The sequence below is a fragment of the Haliotis rubra genome, unplaced genomic scaffold, assembly GCF_003918875.1.
Source record: "Haliotis rubra isolate DU_JTF1 unplaced genomic scaffold, ASM391887v1 Scf486, whole genome shotgun sequence".
In the NCBI taxonomy this organism is placed as follows: Eukaryota; Metazoa; Mollusca; class Gastropoda; order Lepetellida; family Haliotidae; genus Haliotis; species Haliotis rubra.
The window spans coordinates 835,211-840,972 of NW_025767175.1; the positions used below are offsets into that span (position 1 = coordinate 835,211).

Genomic DNA, 5,762 nt, shown 5'->3' on the forward strand with positions numbered 1-5,762 from the left:
GTTCTTCATTTCCTTCATGAGTGAATAAACGTTGTAAATTTTCGGTGAATTACATTGAAGGTGGAACTTGATCCACAAAGGTGGCTTTACATCTCATCTGTTCTCAGTACTTGCTTTTCAATATGGTATTCCATTCCGTCTTCTTCTTATTTACGTGGCTCCACCCATTCTGTAGGACATTATTTCGAGTTCTCATACCAACATACAAAGAACATTGAACTGATTGGGCTTAAGCAGCCTATATGCTGTCAATATCTTTGTCAGTGAACTCACAACTACCACTGATATGTTGCTCTTCCTGACGGATTTTATTTTAAAATCACTTTTTTATGTCTCCCACTGCATCGAAGCATGCGGTATTTGTCATGAATCCATTTATCATATACTCCTCTTGTGAACACACAAACTGATACTCGCATCAACATGATTTATTGAATTGAGACTTTGGGAAGTTTAATTAATTAATTATACAGTTGACAGAGCTGAAGTGTTGATGAGGTCAGAAAACAAATAACAAACAATAGCTTTTATGACATTTAGAAAATGTACATCAGGTTTCATCAGCATTTCCTTATGAGACACTGTCATATAGCAGTGAGTGAGTGAGTTTAGTTTTAGCAATATTCCAGCAATATCACGGCGGGGAACACCAGAAATGGCTTCTACAATTGTACCCACCTAGGGAAGCGAACCCGGGTCTTCGGCGTGACGTGTCTGACCCTGACTCGATTATTTACAGACCGCCGCCATATAGCTGTAATATTGCTGAGTGCGGCGTAAAACAACAAACCGACCCTGCTTACCGTGCTGTTATGTATTTTATTTTGAATTGCAGATTGAGAGTACCTTTGAAATTGCACAGTTCATCGAAAAGCAAATTCTTTCAAATCTGTACACAACGGACCCTGAAAAGTTCTGGACAATCTTCCACCAAATGATAGCAGATGTTCCAGAAGTGCCACCGAGTTTCTACAACAGCCAAATGTTGGATACATCATCGGTAAGACAACATGAAAATAAACCAGAACACGTTAAAATTATGTATCTTAAGTTTGGATTTCCTTCTGAATTCGTTACATTGGACATACATCTATACAACTTGTACCTCGTGTTTTGGCATAGGGTGGAATTAGGAGATAAACATCATGTGTTGGCCAATTTCCGGGTAAGTTATTGAGCATTTAAAGCACGGGAATTCATTTGAGACTGGTAATGCTCGCTTGAGAGCCGCCGAATTTTCCTTACTATCCTTCAAAAGCCGCCCTCATCTCCAGCATTTTGTTCCCCGCGACATCCGCTTCGGCCGTACGTCATTTTAGATTCTGCCATGGTGTTTTACAGGACGATATGCATCAAAAGCAGTAACGCTAACTGCAAGCGGCGAACAGCAGACGCCACGGTAATGGAAAGCAACGCCCTCTGGTGCTAACGCAATCAACGGAAGTAACTCTAATATACCCAAGACACTTAAAAGCGCCCAGCAGCTAAAGGGGTGCATCTCTTGTCACCTTACCGTGAAGGAATATTTTAATTATTAAAATAATTCTTTAAAGTACGGAATTCATTTGGAACCGACGGCGTTAAAATTGCCCAACACATGATGTTTATGGACATTGCAAACAAAAAAATAAACCACATGGATTTTTCTGTCTTCACTCATTGACATCGAGTACGGGTGCATCAGTGAAGTGTCATCAGCTGGCCTTTTCAGCTGGTTCTCATGGTATCATCTGGAATTGTTCCTTTGTGACGTCATTCGTCACAATGTGATTTGAATGACGTCGCCACTGTTGACGACGCAACAATATAATTGTGTGCGATATTTGTACGTGTCAATATGCAAAAGTGAATAGTCTTGCAATTTCCGGCAATCGGATACCATATTTTTTCAACCAGTCAGATTAAAGAACACGGTGACTTTTGGTTTACAATATTATATCAATATAAGGCAGCTACATGGATAATGTACACACATACCTATACACCCTATTGATCATGTACCCGTGAAAGAATTGGTCTTCAGTAACCTATGCTTGTTCGTAAGAGGCGACTAACGGGATTGAATGGTAAGTCTCGCTGACTTGACACATGTCACCGTGTTTCAATTACAGAGACTGATGGACATTCTTTTTGATGACTGGATTGTCTGGCTTTATTATTCAGCCCCCGTATAGCTGGAACATTGTGGCGTGAAACAAACAAAACACAATATACTTGGTTTTCTCCACACCTACAGAATTTTGGAACTTCTTCACAACAGGCATAATTCAAAATGAACTCATTGGTTTTATCTTAAGTTTGTATCTACAAAATCAGTAAAGGTATGATCGTGTCACTTTGATCGTTTTTGTTTGCAAACCTTTGTCGATTGGCAGAACTTCTGTGCTCCGTCAGGAATTAAAATACTAACTCTTTATAGGCAAATTGTGTGATAAGAAGGGATAAGTGAGAAAGTTAGTTTAAGTTTACACCGCCTTCAGCGATATTCCAGCAATATCATGCGGGAGGCACCAAAATGGGCTTAGCACATTGCACCAATGTGGGAAATCAAACCCGGTTTTCAGCGTGACGACTGAACGCTGTAATCACTACGCTACCCCACCGCCCTGGATGGGGAGAAGGGTATAGCAAGACAGGCTGGCCTGTTTAGCCAACACCTGGTGTCATTACTGTTTTACAGTGGTTCATGCATAGAAATTTCACAGCCATTTCGTCCTCAGCATCATAAAGAATCTGTTTCTGAGGACAATCAAAGTAATTTATTTTGTCCTATTGTGCTATATTTCCCTTTGTGAAGGGAAGGCGGAGTCATCCTTCCCAAAGGGTACTGCCTGTGATGTTGCTGATGACCACGTTCTTTAAGTCTCCACTCCATGACAAGAACAAAGAGTTGAAATGTTTCTGATTATCTTTCTCTGTTGATTTACTTCCAGATTTACATCAAGCAGTGGTGCCTTTTAAGTGCTATGTGTACTTCGAATATTTCCACCAAGGAAATGGACGTGAACGGTGCTTTCTTGCTAATAGAAACCAAGATTAATAAACTTTTAGATGCACTCTGATGATGGACACACAGCCTGATCTGGTCATCCTGAATTGCATTTCTGTCTTTGCTTGGGACCATGGTTCTCGAGCCTGTGTCACACGTGTGTTGAAATGACACCGTTCTCTAAATATAGTGTACTTCTTGTCAATGATCTGACTTTGTGCTTTAATTATTTTAGACAAATACTTACACTGACAAATATACTTAATAGTCTACTGTAATAGGAAGATATGGTACGTTTCTCATTCCTAGATTCCAGGGGCGCAGTGAGAAGGGCATAATGGTTACAGCTTTCGCTCGTCACTTTGAAGACCCGTGTTCGATTCCACACATGGTGTGAAGCAATCTCGTGTCCTTCGCCGTGGTATTGCTGGAATATTGCTAACAGCGGCGTAAAACGGAACTAACTAACTCACTCACACCTAACCGCATGGTATATGGCGAATGTGGCAGATTTCCTTTGTATATCAATTCTCAAATAAGATGTTTAAAATATTGGTTTAAGGTTCTAAATATGCACGAACAACGTCTGCCAAAATTAGCTTACAATATGCTTTTAAATCTGGATAATTTGGGAAAACACACACTTTTTCTGAGGACAATTCTGTGGATTGCGTGATGTGATAGAATGTTTATACAAGTTTATCGATGTGCCCGTCAAAGTGGTAAATTGTCTGTTGGAACCAAATACGTCGTCCAATAATAGTCAGGAATGATTCCGATATGCTGATAAAATGTTGTAAATTGTCCAGATTATAGATTCATGTAAAGGTTGTGATCCAGCGTGTTTGAGGCGCCGGGATCAAGCCCACCTGTGACCAGGTGTAAAACCCTTGGAGTTAACTTTTATGTGCAGATTCTTTAAGTGTTGTCGCAACCCCTAGTGTACAGTACACAACCCCGTGCACTTAAACGAAGCCATGAATCCGTTGGTAAACGAATATGTGCAAACACCTAGTTGCAGGTACAGCAACGTACAGTGAACTTGGACAGAGTACTATGACTATGTGTCCCAGTCCTCCCAGCTGTAAATGGGTACCTCGTAAGGATGAGAAAAGTTGTATGATCCCAAAGGAGTTGAGATTGATTGATTGAGGAGAAAATCCAGCGCCTTGAGAGAATGTACTAGTTCCGTGGATATGTGCCCTATATAACTATCCTATCCTGTACAGTTATCAACACGCTCTCTCTTTTCGGTCGCCAGCATGACAAGCGTTTGAAATATGACAAGAGCATCAATACCTTTCACTACCTTTTACTTCACTACATATCAGTACTTCCAAAGACTCACGTCACTGGACCCGAAGACGAGGCACACAGAAGGAGAACACCTCTCAGCCCTCTCGGGATTCACAGCACCTGGAGGCACAATTTACAGACACACAACAGATTCTTCTCACATCTGCCGAACATTAAACGAACATGAGGCATACCCTTCAACGTGTCATGTATGGATTGAACAAACGAGAAAGATAATCCACCAAATGAAAGAACCAAATGGAGATTCTACTGGAAGGATACTTCAATGTCTATTAAAACAACGATAAACAGAGGACACTAATCCACACCAGATCACTACTTGAGAATATGAGGGCATCAGAAGATCAAACAATCCAAATCACTAGTTTTACATCCACCATGAGGCAAAACAAGCACACAAACTGAAATGTCAAAATTCAAATAGCAACAAGCCAGGCAGTTTCTGGTTTTTACAATATTTGTGGAAAAAGGTAGAAAACAAACATATTTCCATCAGTAGAAGACAAAACTCACGAAAGTAGTCTTTCAGCAACCAGCTGCTTAACCCTACCTCCGTGTCTGAGTTAACATGGGAAGGCAATCAGAATACTTTCCTCAAGTAAATATTGCAAGCAGGTAAGAAACAACCAGGAGGTTATTCAATTCACATCAGCAGGAGGTTACCCTTGATATTAGCAGGATCGTGCAATTCCACAAAGGCAGCAAGCTTCCCTTCACTCCAGCAGGGACCTGACATTCATGTGATAAAGGAATATTTAACAGAGAATTTGGTAAGTTGAGAAGAAGGGACTTGAAGACTATGACAGTAAATTATGCAAACAGTCCCTTCCACCTACCAGGGCTTGCATGGACAAGCTAACCGTTGTACACTACTGGCCTTTAGCAGGAGGATGTTCTCAGCAGCAGGAGGAGGTACCCTTCACACCAGCAGCAGATTTCATCACAGGTATGAGGTTTCCCTTGACACAGGCATGGGGTTTCCCTTTACACCACCAGGTGTGTTTTCGGCAGCATTTTCTAGTACTTTGGGAGTGAGATCCATCAGGAGTAGTGCCAACATTCATAAGTTAGGCACCAACATTGCTCGTACACAAAATGCCTATGAAATGCTCACCATTTACTAATTGAGCTGCTGGTTAGCAAATGAGGCATGTTTGTGCTTGTGATCAGGAAATAATGCAAGAACAGGGTTCCATTGAATAATGTCAATGATGCGGAGTAGTAGTTCGAGTTAGATGTCAACACGAATTACCTTTGTTTGCAAGCTGGATGGAATAGTTATTGCTATTATGCTGTTTAATCTTCCTCGCGATAGAGCCGAAAATCTCAGAACCTATACTCATATCATGTAAAATGCAACAATGAAAAATATGGAGTTATTTCACTTTGACCACACATTTATCAGCAAAACACTGTGCCAATATGTTGAGTGTAAACATTACCAAGAACTGCCATG

General features: G+C 40.8%; 1 long non-coding RNA gene across 1 annotated transcript; it reads left to right on the forward strand.

Moving 5' to 3' along the window:
* Positions 1–833: 833 nt before the first annotated feature.
* On the forward strand, positions 834–3,195 carry LOC124291218. Its single transcript, XR_006902168.1, has 2 exons — positions 834–1,000; positions 2,934–3,195. It is a non-coding gene; the product is annotated as an uncharacterized LOC124291218 (long non-coding RNA).
* Positions 3,196–5,762: the final 2,567 nt, after the last annotated feature.